This window comes from Cupressus sempervirens, chromosome 5, assembly GCF_028749045.1.
Source record: "Cupressus sempervirens isolate cs-2001-9-10 chromosome 5, ASM2874904v1, whole genome shotgun sequence".
Classification (NCBI taxonomy): domain Eukaryota; kingdom Viridiplantae; phylum Streptophyta; class Pinopsida; order Cupressales; family Cupressaceae; genus Cupressus; species Cupressus sempervirens.
In genome coordinates this window covers 336,340,331-336,356,552 of record NC_143122.1, presented here as the reverse complement: position 1 = coordinate 336,356,552, position 16,222 = coordinate 336,340,331, and the positions used below count along the sequence as shown (strand labels likewise).

The window sequence follows — 16,222 nt, the reverse complement described above, 5'->3', positions numbered from 1 at the left end:
AAACCCTTTTCAAATCATAAAATTTAGTTGTTATTTCTTTTAGTATCTTTTTAAATGCTCTTATTTTTGAAAGACTTGATGATTTAACTAAAAGAGGGGTAAAAAATTTATTGAATATCAAAGAGAGCTTAACAACACAAGAAACAAAGAGAACTACATAGCTTTATCTTGGTCCACAAGTTGATCCAAGATCTAAGATAAATCAAGGGGAAGCATCCTAGGATGAAGAATGTTCCAAGCTGGCCCCTGCTTAGAGGCCCAATTAGCTAGACAATTAGCCACACCATTCCTCTCACGAGGGATATGCATAAAGGACATAGAATCCAGAGAATTGCATAATTGAATGATCTGCTGAATAACTAGAGGCAAATGCCAATCCACATGCACAAGGTTCCTATTATGCAATAAGTTCACAACCACCTGCAAATCAGTCTCATAGATGATTCTTTTCGAGCCACGTAGACAACACTGTTCCACTATAACCAAGATAGCCAGGGCTTCCATGAGGTTATTAGTATGGTAACCCTTGTATATAGAAAATAGAAACTGGATATCACCAGAACTATCATGCCCAACTCCCCCAATACCAGCTAGACCAGGATTTCCCCGAGTAGAAACTATCAATAATTGGTTTCAATTTATCCACATCCATTGCAAATAAATGATCTAAATTTCTATTAATGATATTTTTCTTTACACTTGTAGCAACTAATCCTGACCCTTCTCCAACTTTCATTGCTTCATGTCATAAATTTTCATGTATTGAACTTTCTCCAACATCTATTTTCTCATTTTGTCATTTCTTGTTAGAAGCTACATGCATTTAAATAAATAAAATTAGAATATTATTTAGAAAATTAAAAATACACACATATGAATTTACATGTAGATACCTTATTTCCTTGGGCAATTATTTGCTATCATTTTTTCATGGTTTCTTTATTCTGCAAATGCTAATCTATTTCTTGTAGATTTACTCTATCTTGATTTATTTTGTCTCATCTTGAGTCTTTAGAAAACTATCAAAATATTTCAAATTTTCTTGGAACAAAAAAATCTTATTACTTATAAGTCTTCTTCTTATTTCTTCAAAAATAATGAACTTCTTATCACGTTTTCTTGAAATGATTTTGAAACAAAAGAAAAATGATATTTATATAAATAAAAAAGTTCAAATAGACAAATAATTCACTGATAGGGCTTTGTAAGAAGCTACACTGGACCCTATATTAGGGTTTATGTGGCTTTGCACAAAGCCCCCTAGGCCAAATGTGGTTAAATTTTCAAGGCAGAGGGTCATCCAAAATTGGGGCCAATAGGGGGTTCAAGTAAGAGTAAAAAATAAAATTAAAAAATAGGGGGTTCAAGAACAAACCACCCATATTTTTCTTTATATTTATCCCTCTTAGCCCTTAGAGGTGTAATGACCAAGGCTAGGAAAGGAAACCATTTGGAAGAATTACAAGAGAGCCATAAAGCATCACTAGGACTAGACCAAACAATAGTAGGATGAGGAATAGTTGAAGTGATAGGGAAAAGTTAGAACCATAATTCAATAGGCAAGCCAAGTGGTGATGTCAATAATAATCACTTCCACCAAAGGAGCATTGGAGTGTTAGGGATATCAGGGCCTAGAAGAAGAAAAATAAGAGTTGCATCCCCGAAGGTGTTTGCATGGTAGATTTCATTAAATAGAAGTGGAGTCTAGTGACACTCCAAAATTTATACATGAGACACTTCTTTGATAGTGTAGAAGATCTTGAAGGTGAGTTGCCTGTAGAGCCACCTTATTAGCTTGAACCTGAATCTACATAATCATGTTGTTTCATATGAAGGATTTAGTATATATACACACAATAATATCTACAAATTTGTGAGTGAAAAGAACAAAATATTTATCCTTCCAAATAGTGAAAAGAATGCCCATCCGGAATGCATGCAAAATTTGAAAGAACTTAAAGATAAATATAATTTTATAATATATAATATATAATAGTTATCCAACATTAAAAAAATTATAGATAAGATCAATTAATAGAATTAAAATATCTCTTAACAACATTTACAAAATTTTAACTTTGCATATTGTCATATTAATATTCAAATTTTAACATTGAATTGAGTAATGCATAAGTTTAACTCTAAAGTATTTTGTTATTTATTTACCCTAAAATAAGTTAGACAAATAATTTTATTCCAAACATCTATAAATGAATCATTTCAAAATTGTATATCCTTAATTATGATTGCAAAATGACTTGGTACAGTTTGATAAATTCCAATGGTTCCATGGGAATGTATACTTTCCCAATCTATTTAAACTAGGACATTAAATAAATTAAGTTATTAAAATTTGACTTAAAAAAAAAAAAACTATTTTCAATTTCAATGTCACAAAAGTCTATATATTATTTTCACATGTACTATAGAATTAACCACTATCAAAAAAAAAAGTTCTTTTGAAGTTATAAGGCATGATGTAGTTGGTATATTGAAATCTAATATTTTAGTTTAAAAATTAATTTCCAATAAGTTGTTTGAGTATTTCTAAATTTTAAATTCAACTTTTTAACATTTATTTTAGGATTACACTATATTTAATTGTACTATAAGTTATATTTCTTTAGTTTGAAGATATACACACACACATGTGTATGTGTTTGTGTGTGTATGTATGTGTATGTATGTAGGTATGTACATACGTACGCATAATATATAGACACACATACGTGTGTGCGCGTGCGTGAAAATAACTTTTTCACATGTAGTTAGTGGATATTATCTCAAGAAACTACTAGATTGATTTTATGTGGATACCTTTCAAAGTTGAACAAACATTTAATTGCTACACCACTAAACTTTAGATGGTCATGGTAACTTAGTTAATGAGATTTAATGTCATTTGTCATCAATAATTGTATGGAAACATCTTGTTTAAATCATGTTAAATAGTAAGGTTTCTTACTAGATTGTTCATCCAATCTTTGACCATTTATGCATCACTATTTGAAATTATCTTCAAATGTCATATAATCTAGCAATTCTTTTGGTGCTTTTCTAGTTGCACATCAATTCACATAATCATGTGAATTGGAACATATAATATTAAATGACAATAAGACACAATTTACAAAGTATAATTACAACATATAACATTTAAAATAAACTTTAAAAGTAAATTTTATTCATTCAGAACATTGCAAGAATTAGAATTTTATAAATTACTTCATCACTCCTTATGATGTAGGGTGGTCTTTGTGGTCAATAAGACTTGATCTATAAGAAACAAACAATATGACACAAATAATTTAGATAATCATTCAAATTAATATTACAATTTATTGCTAAACATATACAAAATAAAAATGAAATTATGTTATAAGTCATTCCAAATATTAGACTGACAAGTTCTACTTCTACCAAATCAAAACATATTGGGAGTTGAAAGAATCAGTTATAGCACTTAAAATAAAGCCAATTAGCAGAAAAGTCATGAAGAGAACATTAGAAGACTTAAAAAGCTCAGATTGGAAAAGCCACCTGCTGCAACGTATCGTCATAGAGAAATTATAAGAGAACTGAACCATTGAGGTAAGATGGTATCAGGTCCCCCTCAGAAGGTTCCACAGAGTTCCATTAATGGATACTTGGGGAGCCTTTGAGGGAGAGTTGATAGAAACTACCTCATACCTTTTCACATTCGTCAAACACATACAAACAAATTGTGAGCTGAGAAAACTTGATTGGCATATGAAGGTTTAGCAGATGGATTTATAGAAATAAGAGATTGAAGAACATGAATGAGATAAAATGAATTCGACCGCCAAAGTTTTATCCACTAATTATCTGAATGTTCTTGGAAACTACAATTACCCTTTCAATAAAGCAAAAGCCAACCTTATCAACAAGGAATCCCAATCGAATTAAATAAACAAATTGTCTTATAATGTGATGTATAGAAATGATAGAAATCCGACCAAAACATTAAAATAGGGAAATGGTTGACGTTTTCCTATTTAATAACAATTTATTCTTTCCAGGAAGTCTATAAAGATAGATATGGTAGGATATTGTTTTACCAATTGTTTATACACACAAATATTCCTTTATCACATTGGTCTATGATAACACACAAATATATATAATAAGAAAATTCCTTGTTCTTGCTCTAGAATGTAAGTCTCGATACCCTTCGATTTATAAGCAGTTGTTTGATCCGGTGCATGACGAATAATCTTGTAACTGGTTACTTCCAATGTAGGTTTATCGTAAGTGTAACTCTTTCTACATAAAAGTGATTAACTGGTTAAACTGCACACGAAATTATACAAAATTATTTGTAATTATAGATATTTACTACTAAGTTTAACTTGTTATTGAAGAAAGGTAAAGTGCAACATACTTCAATCAATGTTTTGGTATTTTAACTTTTTAAAGGATTTATCATAGAGGAGGATGTTGTGTGTTTTTTCAGGACATTCTAGTGGAAATTCTATTCTTTTGTGGTGGTGTAGAATAAAAAATTGTGAAAGTTGTTTCATTATATAAAAAGTTCAAAGCTATCCATTGTTAGATGGTAATGAACTATCAAGAAATTAACTATTCTCTAGAATAGTTTGTGCTACTTCACGGGCCATGGGCCAATACATTTTTTAGGGAGAAATAATAGTCTGTCTAAATCATATACATTATCTATTGATGTGTGTTTTATGACTCACCAAAGAGGAGAACAAAATACCAAAACATCTTATCCTCTTTTGAACAAAGTCTTGTGTATGCTAATAATGTGAGAAGATCATACAATGACTCCAAGATTCCTTCAATGTTGGATCTTGAACGTGGATAAGCTTATTATATTTACTTAGATTCATTTCAAACCATATTGGATGTGGTAGCAATCTAAAGTTTTTGCAAGAAGTACTTTTTTGGGTTTTCACAAAATATGGAAATAAAATGGGATAGGGTATAGAGATCCTAATATATTGCTAAGGGAAATGATGGTAATAGATGTTATCTTGGCGGACCAATTCCTCAATTTACCAAGCTTTGCTTTACCATTTTAGACTATAGCCATGAGTGAGCTGGTGCAATCTTCAAGGGTTATTCAAAATATTTTCATACCACCACATAAACCATCATAAAGAAAAATGTACATATGAATGATAGAAGTTAAACATATGCATGAAAGTGGTTCATACTAACTTTACACAATGATTTAGAATCACTAAAATATCAAAAGTATGAACCAAAGGAATTCATCAATACACCATCACATTCTTCATTGCAATCATAACAATCGAACTAAACTTAATCTAAGTGAGGGAATTAAAGATAACAAGCAAGCACCAAGACACATCAAGTATTCACCAAGATTTAATGAAAATTATGTTATCCTAGTAGCTCATAACAAGAATCTCATAAAATCATCTATTTACAAATGATGAGTGACACCTTTATATAGGTCCTTGATTACAATAAATGACTCAAATCATCATAACAACCAATCACCTAGATCATCCCATGTCATCCCTAATTAGTGTTAGGAAAAAAGAAAGACATACATTAATGGAATGAGGAATCCACTACTATAATGGGTAATAAATGTCCATTATGCATGCTTGTTCATGAAGGGAGTGAGGTACAAATATGTAGTGCCTACCCTCCTTCACATCTTTTCTAGACTCATTGTTGCTATTATTATCAGACTTTGATGGACTAGTATTATGTTGATGGATTAGTGGTATTGTTTTGAGACTATCAGACGTTATGTTATGGATTCAGTTGTTATATGATGAGATCATTTAAACTTTACATTTCATGTATGTATGATGATCATTATATTATTTTCAGTTATTGCTAATGATTAGTTAGATGGTTTATTATCTCATGTGTTTTATTATGGATACTTACCCCATACTTGCATGTGTATGGTTTGCATGTTTTCTTATTGTATGGCATTTCAGATGTGGTTAAGGAAGGGAGTCATAGTCACCTGCTTAGTTGGGATCTACACGATGCACCACTTCCTGCCATTGCCTGTTTAGCTTAGCACTATATATATTGTATGTACATGCATGGTTTTTCTGCAGGTTGCAGGTACCGGGTATCGACTTCCCTGAATTGTCAGGATGAGCGTACCCTATTATACTATCTCAATGATAAGAGAAGGGAGATAAATTCTCAAGTCCAAATCCCAAACCCTAAAACCATTTGTCCTAGTGAGTTAGGGCAAGTATCAGAGTTGAGCACCCACTGAATGTGTCGGATGACATATTTCATGATTTTTAATCCTTTAGACTAATTTTGTATGAATTGTCCTATGATGGGTTTTCATATTTTATCTTGAAGGTCTATGGTGAATTTTCTATTAATTAAGTCTTAACAAATAGATTTAATTAATAAATTAATTATTTGAGAAGATTAAATATCATGATTTTTGATATTTTGATTATAATTAATTCAAGGAGAATTAATTGAGAGAAAAGAATTAAATAAAAGGAAAATTAGAAAATTAAAATAAATAATAATTATAAAATACTAATAAATTAATAAACAAATAATAATAATAAAAGTTACAAAAAATTAAAATAAAAGTTATCAAATTAGAATGGGAGTTATAAATATTTAAATGGAAATTAATTAAAAAAGTAATTGGAGTTATAAGATTGCTTGGGAATTAATGCAGTTCTCCATTTTTCATGTGTCAACAACATGGGGGTTAGTGCATCAATTGAGCACATGGTGTCTACAACCCTAGGGCTTATCAAAAAGGTTGGAAAAGGCCCATGCTTAGTTGGTGACACCTTCTAGCTGGTTCTAGAAGCATTCTAGAGGTTTCCTGAGAGCTCTTTATATTCGAGCATTCCTTAGAAGCTTGGACATAGTGTGGATAGTGTGGATAGTGTGGAGAGTGTGGATAGCGTGGAGAACAATTGGAGCATTGGAGGACTCGAGAATTCTGTAGAAGGGAGCTTGTTCTGCGGGAGAGCGATAAAGCATCAGAGTCCGGGTAGATTCTTGTGATTTCACTTATGCTATTTCCGCATCTTGCTTTCCTTGTCTTCTTCATGTCTTCCATATGTCTTCATTATGCATTTTCAATTTGGGCAAATAAAATTTATTTGAGGATTCTATATACTTAGATCTGAAAATGACATGGGCTAGGGTTGCAATTCATGGACAAACCCATTAGAATTAGTTGTCAGAAAATTTAGAAAAAAATAAGTTTCATAGAGAAATTCTGAAAATGAAAGCTTGTATTCATAAATTATCATTTTTAAATATACTGTGATTCTGTATATATATACCTTTATATATATACATATACCTTTATATATATATACATACATATGTATATATATAATATATATTTATATATTCATATGAGTTAAAAGTCGGATACCTTACTGTGGGCGGAAACGTTTTAATAAACATATTTTGCAATTATAAAATCACACTGGGATTATTTGTTTTAAAAATATATATATAATGCACATTTGGGTGGGGGCGGAATCGCACCCTGTACCCGTGCTCAGAGTGGTCACGCGGTACCTGCTACGTAGCGTACCTGCGATAGTAATAGTCGCAAGGTACCCGCGGCAGGAGTCACTTCAGTGATAGTCGACGACATGTTTAATTCGATTTTGTTTAAGAGGAAAGTTTGTTATTCAATTTTTATTGTTATATGATAAATTTTGAAATTAATAATATTCAATTTTTATAAAATGCGATAATAAATATTATATATTATATATGTATGTATGTATATATTTAAATATAAATATATATATATGTACATATGTAATATGTAAATATGTTATTTAAAATTGTTTGATAAAAGATTTAAGAATTCATCTTTTATAATGATGAATAGTTTTGTAATTTTATAATTTTAACTATTAAGATTTAATTAATAGTTTAAGATTATAAAATATGTAAGTATAAGAAAATTTAGTGGGGAAATGTTTTTAAAATAATATAATTGGAAATTGAAGTTTAGAGGGAACTTTTAATCCATCCAAAAATAGTACATGGGAAAAACGTACAAAATGTTCCTTTAAATTCTTTCTCTAAACTTGGAAACATAAACTGAAATTTGGCATTTGAATTTAAATTTGAAACTTAGCGAAACCAAAACATGTGTTTACATTGTGTATTCCTTATGCTAATGTTTTGGGTTTTGGGTTGACTAGTGCTGACCAGTTATAGGACGTCTACCAGACGCTTGGGGGTTATGTGATTGTGATGTCATGATGATGTTTTATTCTTGATCTTTATAAACCCAACCATGATTATGTGATGGAATGCTCTATGTATTGGTTGTGTTTACTGATTGTTAAAGTTGAGAATCTTATGTTGAGACCCTTGACTTAACCATTATTTTTGGTCATCGATTAGTTATCCTTGGTTATATTCTAGTCGCCATGATGGGACTAATATGTGAATTTATTCTTGATGATGTCATGTTGTGACATGTATGACTCAACCATTTTGGAGTCCTCGATCAGTATGATTTTGAGATATTCTTGGTTGCTTGTTGAGAACCAATGGATATGGTGATTTATTTTGAGATATATTTTGGTTATTGAGAACCAATGGATACTTTGATTATCAATGATACTTCAGTTGCCAATAGAGAGCTGTTGTAGTCATGATTTTCTATGGATATTGCTCATGGAGATTTGATGCTTTTATGCATATTTGATGATTTTATCATGGATATTTGATGATTTTTATTGTGGATATTTGATGATTTTATGGAATTTCTTTATGATTATGATACCATGAACATTAGGGTAGGATATCTGCATGTAGTGTCGGGAAGTGGCTTGCAATGGGTGTCAGGGCCCTAAGAGGCTGCCAGGGTAACTCATTGTAAGTTGGATTAATAAGTGATAACATTCACACTTAATACTAACTAAATGAACCTAAAAAGATAAGAGTTTTTGGTTCTCGCCCATCCCTTGAGTGCTTGTATAGGCTAGGATGGGAGTAGAGAGAATGCATGGTTGCGACCTTGCATTCCATAGTATGCCTTGTCAGTATGAAAGGATACTAGTGGCCGCATGAGATCTGTATGGACCCGTGGAGTTTAGGTAACTGCCAGGGTAACTTGTATGAGATAAATGCGATGACACTTTCCCGCTTGCATAGTAGGTTCCTACATATCATTGTGTGCCTCTAGGAAGTAGATGTCTATTTTGTGATTGGAACCTCTGAGTTAGTATACTTTTAGGATTCCTGGACTTTAGAGACTTGTGCTATGTGATTTTTGATAGCCTGTTTGGGACTTGAGATTATCTCCTTAGCATGGTGGGAGTGGACCACTTAGGTACCACGTGGTCGGGTGGTAGTGTATTTTCCACTCTTATCATTTGAGATTCATTGAGACATTGTGGTTGATGTGTCCTTCGTGATGGTGGATATGTATCCTTTCATTGATGATTAGCATATGTTAGATGATGTTATCCTATGCTTATATTTTCATGTTAGATTACTTTCTTCATATGATGTTGTATTTATTAGGAGTGACATTCCTACTATGTTAATGCCGATGATCTCTTTGGTGATTTGGGATGTTATGCACGGAGGGATGGCTAGGGCCCATGATGGTCTAATGATGCTATTAACGATTGGGAGGAACTATGCACTTAGTTTATTTTGTTTGATCTTTATGATGGATGTATAAGAATTTTATGATGATGTATCATGTGAATCATGTGATTATCTTTACTTTGATGTATCATGGATTAGAATAGGATGATGTACCTTGTTTCACATATGTATATTCTTTTAAGCTCTCATACCCTGTGACATGTATAGTGGATGATTGAGCATTTGGATATGTAATAATTGAACATTGGACTTATCATTATTATTTCATGTGGATGTTGTACTAGATGGATTCATGTTAAGGGATCTTAAAGAATGTAATTTGTTGTGTATGTTATGTTTATTCTTTAGATGGACATTGCTATTGCTTCTATTATTGTTAATAAGTTATATGTGGTATTCACTTTAATGTAATTTCAAAAAAAACAAAATTTTTTTTTTATACCAAACTTAGTGAAATTCTAGGTTAATTCTTTGGATCCCTTGGTGGGGCATTACAAAATAAGTGACCAATAAGAAAACTCACTATGCATTAAATAAATCTATCATTGATTCCTTTTCTTTAAGGAATTGAATCGATCCAACACCATCTCCAACTCTTCTATACTAATGCTTGGTGTCAATTCTTTCTTGACATCTATAACCACAATTTCTCTTTCTACCTTTCCCAAACATTCCTCTAAATTGGGTGGAAATTCTTGACTAGTGTGCATGGTATTCGAGAAGATAGAAAAGTTCTCAAAATCATCTCTTTCAAAAACATTCAACTAAAAGAAATCCTCCAACTCAACTTTTAAATTTTCCATTTTCATTTCATTGTCTACCAATCTCTATAATAACAAGAATGAAATTGTGTTGTACACACCATTCTTGATGTTCTCAACCACCTTTTTTCCATTGAGAAAATTCCTTGGTGAAGCCCTCAAACATTTCTTTAGTTGTCATTACTACACTATACCATTGAAGGAAATAATAGATATCTCCTTTACTGATAAATCAACCATCAATTAATTCTTTCTTTGGGGTCTTGATTAGATTATGAATATCAAAAATAATTTCATTTTGGTAAATATGTTCATATTCTCATGATTACTTCATGCACTAGATCCTAGAAAGTACAACTAATGCCCTAGTATGCAATTCCAACAATTCTTCTACATGTTTGAATGCTTCCTCCTAAATTCTTTTAATGGGAGAACCTTTGCACCTTGAGAAACCCTCTTGATCTTGTCAATTTTATCCAATACATCAATAGAAACACCTTTGGGAGGGACAAATGATAGACCTTCCTCTCTTACTAGATGAGGAAATTTGTTGATGTATTGACACAAGGATTTGATTTCTCTTTCTTATTTGTAGTATTATTCTTCAAGATTCTAAAGTTTATCTTTTAAAGCTTAAGTAGAGTTACCAAATTCTTATATATTTTATTCTTGGGAGATGCTACCAAGATTTACTTTTGTTAATTTGGATCAATCTAATTCTTACTCTTATCCATTGTAGGAGTTACAATCTACAAAATCCTAGACCTTGTTTCTCCTATTACAACCTTAGTGAATCTTTTATATTTCCATTTCTTTTCAAATTGGTTTCTGTTGGCTATTGATTTAATAGATATTTCAAAGACCATGCAGCCAAAACAAAATTGCATCTAAAGGAAACTATCTTCTATGATGGACACAATTTGTCTATAACCTAGGCCAACTATAAGACTAAACTCCTTTACTTTAGGCTCTGCAAAACCTAGGTGGGTAGAGCTCAAATTCATCTATATGGTACCAATTCCTAAAATCTAAATCTAAAAATATATTAAGAAGATGAAAACTGTAAAATTTTTTATGTTCATGGAATGGAAGTGACATGGAATAGATAGTAACATGTTCTATGTGATTCACAAACTAAGTTTGAGTATCCTTTTCAACTCTACAACATGAAAGGGAAACTAATTTTGATTAATTGATTGATATCAATATAACCCACATATGAAACAATAATATACTTAGAGATCATATGACTAATTAGTGCCCTATCCATTGGGTATACCACAAATCACAACATAGAACAAGGTATTGGTAATCTATCCTTTTACTTTGTAAATCAAACATCTATGTTTTAAGTGAACATCATACTCATCAAATCCTTCCATGAAATCTGCAACCCTACAAGGATATATCAAGAATTTACATGATTCTTTGAAATAAAAGGAAAAACACATCAAGACATACAACCCAATATGGGATGTATCTACATCTATTTTCTTTGCTCATAAACCAAAAAATATTACAAACAACAAATATAGGAGACATGAACCATAATGAAAATAAGTAATTTGTTTCTCTTTATATTCATTCCTTTGAAGAAAATACATTCTAAATGTATGAAAATAACTCAAGAAACATAATAGATCAAAACTACACACTATAAATCCATTATTTGTTATTCATACAAGAGAGATATGTTCAGAATGGTGGAATCACAACAATGGAAACTTGTCCAAAATGTCTTCAACCAACCTTGTACAATGACATAAAGAAGAAAGATATAGAAGAGGAAGGAATTCCTGATTGGATCTAGAATTGAGACTTGTCCACTTGGATCTCTATCCATTGCTATTACAAAGCTTCTTTATTCTCTCTAGAACTAAAATCTAGATCAAATCTCATCATCGTTCCCAAAAAATTCACAAATATCTTTGAAGAATCATGAGAAATCTCCTCTCTGATAAATAATCAGATTTGGTACCAAAATTTTGTCAAAAGCTTCACTAAACTAATTTGGAGGAAAAACAATCATGCAAATAAGACCCTCTCAAAACTTGGTGGATAGCTATTGTAATGTTGGCCACCAATTGAAACTAAACTATCCAAATAAGAATATAGTTGTGATTCCAATGTCATAGTACCTACCACAACACTTTCCTCTATGTTGTCTAGCTATTGTTTCGGCCACCTTAGGAAAAAATGAGAATATTATTAGGATTAACCTAAGAAAAAAAATAGTTACATGCAAATATAACCAAGATCATAAAATAATAGATCACACATAAGAGAACACAAGACACCAAGATTTAACATGGGTCACCCAACCCCTGGGCTACATCCACCAAAAACAAGTCTAATATTATTATTATCTAGTGATTACAAACTGATTACAGTCCATAATCCCTTACAAATCAATACTACCACAAGAGTCAATTTTTGTATCACATATTATGAAAATCCCCAACTCTAAGCATTTTTATACAAGATTTTTTTGACACTCAAAAAATTAGCACTAGAATAATAGAAAAATAGTAGTGGATGTCTTTTATAATATAAGGTCATTTTTGGCTCCAAGGGCGCTACCCCCCAAAAACCCCCATGGGGGCATTGTACCTCTACCCCACCTTGTACTATGATAGGGAGCACACCTAAGGTGCTACCCTAGGTCCCTATAGAGACACTGCCCCTTGACCTTGTCTAGGAGGCGCTACCCCCAAACTCCCATAGAAATAATATGGGGAGACAAATGCACCAAATAAACCTTTGAGTCTGATTAGGCTCCACGTCACAAAAAATATCTCTTACCCACTAATACTTGTGCAAAAATCAATGACATATCATCAAAGTAGACTTTGAGAGCTTTATGATGATATACAATAGTCCTATATTTGCCTAAAATCTAGATCTATGGCATCTGTTTGAAGTCCAAGTTCATAACTAATCAGTAGGTTCTGATTTATTACAAATATTTATCTTTTCCAAATTTTGAACTATATAAAATAAAACCTAGTTTCATTTAAAAAGGTCGACAACTTCAATGAGTAAAAACATAAAAAATCAACATTTTTGAAACTTTGGAAATTTTCCTCTTTTTCCATCTGAATCAAACCTGGTGGACCACCCATATGACACATGGCATCATTTTATTGAATTTTTTTGTCCATTCATCCTTCTGTGTCAATATCTACCTAAACACTTCATTATATCACTACCATGTGTCATCACTTGATTCATCAACATATTTCCTCCTCACCTTTAACATGCTGCCACATGGCACCCATTGATTGGGTCGCCATGTCACCATGGTTTTGTTAGAAATATAAGAGGAGCCACTAAGAGGGGAGGGGTGAATTTTTTACTACAAAAATAAATCCAAATCCCTTAGATGTCAATACAAAATAGTTCTATGAAAACTTAATTCTACAGATGCTCAAAAATCAAAGAAATTTTGTAACTTAGTAAATACTGTAATTGCTTGGTAAACATTAAACATGCAAATCTTAAGATTTTATCTTTGATTATCATTACTTTAACTTAGTTACAAACATAAAAAGGAAATATCATAAACACATTTGACACCAAGATTTAACATGGCAACCCAATTTTGGGAAAGCCACCAATTGCAACTAGTTATTGTTTTCACTCTTTTGAAGTGAGCCCTATTAGGAGGCCACCCTATTTAAGGTTAGAAAACACATTGTTAGGTGTGACCCTATTAAAAGTGGCCGAGTTAGAGGTCTTTATATAATTCAATAGAACTTCCACCTTGTTAGAGGATTTACAAATAGTGCTAAGCCAACTCTGTCAGGAGATTTAGATAATTGTTACAATGGCTAGAGAGTAACAATGGCATGACCTAATTTGAATACAACTGAATTGCTGATTATAGATCTCAATTTTGTCTTCTACTTGATCCTTCTTGATTGAATGTGTCCTTTTAGCTTCACAAGAATATTTTTCTTATCCTTCTAATTCACTTCCTCTTTGCATCATTAGATCTTCAAAACTTTCATGCATTCACACACTCTTCTCACATTCTAGACCACAACTTGACCTTTTATTTATATCTTTCATTTTGTCAAGTTAGCTCAAATACAACTTAGAATAATTAATATTCATTTTCTTAGTCAGCTAGATCCATTAGATAAATCCATTGAACTTAATAAGTCAAAATAAGAAAATCCTTCATTAGTTGATCCTACTCAGTAGACACTAACCAGAAATGATTTTCTTGTGTTAACCAGAAGAACTTAGTTAATAGTGCATAATTTCAAAGTTCTTTTGGTAATTGAGTGAGCTTAGTTAGCACTAGTTTCATCCAACATTTCTTCATTAACCGAGCCAGCTTGGTTAATACTCATTTTCATAGACTTCCCTTTGGTGCTTGAGTGAACTCATTAGACACTTCCTTTTGAACTAGGAAAACTTTGGTTTTCTTGGTAGCCACAAAAAACTATGGCCAATGCTCGAGTGAGCTCAACATGCACTTGATAATGATATGAAATTTGTGTAACATTAAGGACAATACATAAATAATCAATTATATCCAACAATCTCCCTCTTTGGAATTGATGGCAACACATGTCATAACACAATGAAATTTTTGGAGCAAGAATAAAGTAAGGAACATATCCTTAATTTTATTCTGATTCTCAACTATGATAACTCCCTCTATCAGTGTTAACTTTGTCTACCTTTTCTCCCTCTGTTAGAAAGTATTTTTTTGCTATCAAACTTCTCCCTCTTTTCAATGACAAAATTTCTATGGGATATTATAGTAAACTTCTCCTTCTTTGGCATCTCATGCCAAAGACAATACTTGGTGAATATTAATGTACCTCTAGTATTGATTTATTTGCAATATGCTCTTGTCAATTCTACATCAACTGATTGATCTTTAACATGCTTGGGTTGATGCATCACTAAACTTCATTTATTGAGCTTTAGATAGGGGAATGACCCCTAGCTTACCTCTTAGATATTGAAATGCAACCTTAGGTAATAGCTTGGTGAATACATTTGTAATTTGTTCTTTTGTGTTTTCATATTCTAATTTGACTTCTTTATCTTGCACTAACTCTCTTAGGAAATGATATTTTATAGCAAAGTGCTTTGTTTTGGTATGTATCATTGGATTCTTCAATATATTGATTACACTAGTGTTATCATAGTATATGACTACTGGATCCTTGATCTCTACCTTCATACATGTCATTAGTTGTTTGAACCAAACAATGTTAGAAAAAATAACTATTGCTACCACATATTTTGCCTCTACTATGGATTACTAGTCTTTTTCCAAGAAAGAATGCTCCACCACTAGTGCTTCTTTATGTCATCAATACTTCCTTCCGAATCAACATCTGTAAATAGTTTTAAGTACAAATTACTTCCTATTTTGTACCATAAACCATATTCTTTAGTACATTTCATATATCTCATGATTCTTTTGACTACCATCAAATGATTTTCTTTGAGATTTTCTGAGAATCTTGCCACCATACTAACTACTAATGCAATATCAGACCTTGTATGCACTACACACTACAATTTTCCAATCATTGATCTATATATTATCTAATCTACCTCTTTGGGATCATAATTTTTGGAATGCTTATGTCCAGTAGACATAGGGATTCCAAATGGTCTTGAACCTTCCATTCCAAATTTTTTTAGTATATCCTTGACATATTTAGGTTGAATAATGTAGATACCATCTTTCTTTTGTTGAATCTGTAATTCAACAAAGAATTTTATCTTTCTAAACATAGAAATCTCAATTTCCTTACTCATTTCTCTAAAAATGCCCTAAACAAGTCATCATTTACCTTGAATAATGTGCCATCAAC

General features: G+C 31.7%; 1 long non-coding RNA gene across 1 annotated transcript; it reads right to left on the bottom strand.

Annotated features, from left to right (window-relative positions):
* Nucleotides 1-1,128: 1,128 nt before the first annotated feature.
* Nucleotides 1,129-3,791, bottom strand: LOC149556064 (uncharacterized). The gene is made up of 2 exons (XR_016365348.1): nt 3,541-3,791; nt 1,129-1,807 (listed from the first exon to the last, which is right to left on the bottom strand). It is a non-coding gene; the product is annotated as an uncharacterized LOC149556064 (long non-coding RNA).
* Between the last annotated feature and the right edge of the window lie 12,431 nt (nt 3,792-16,222).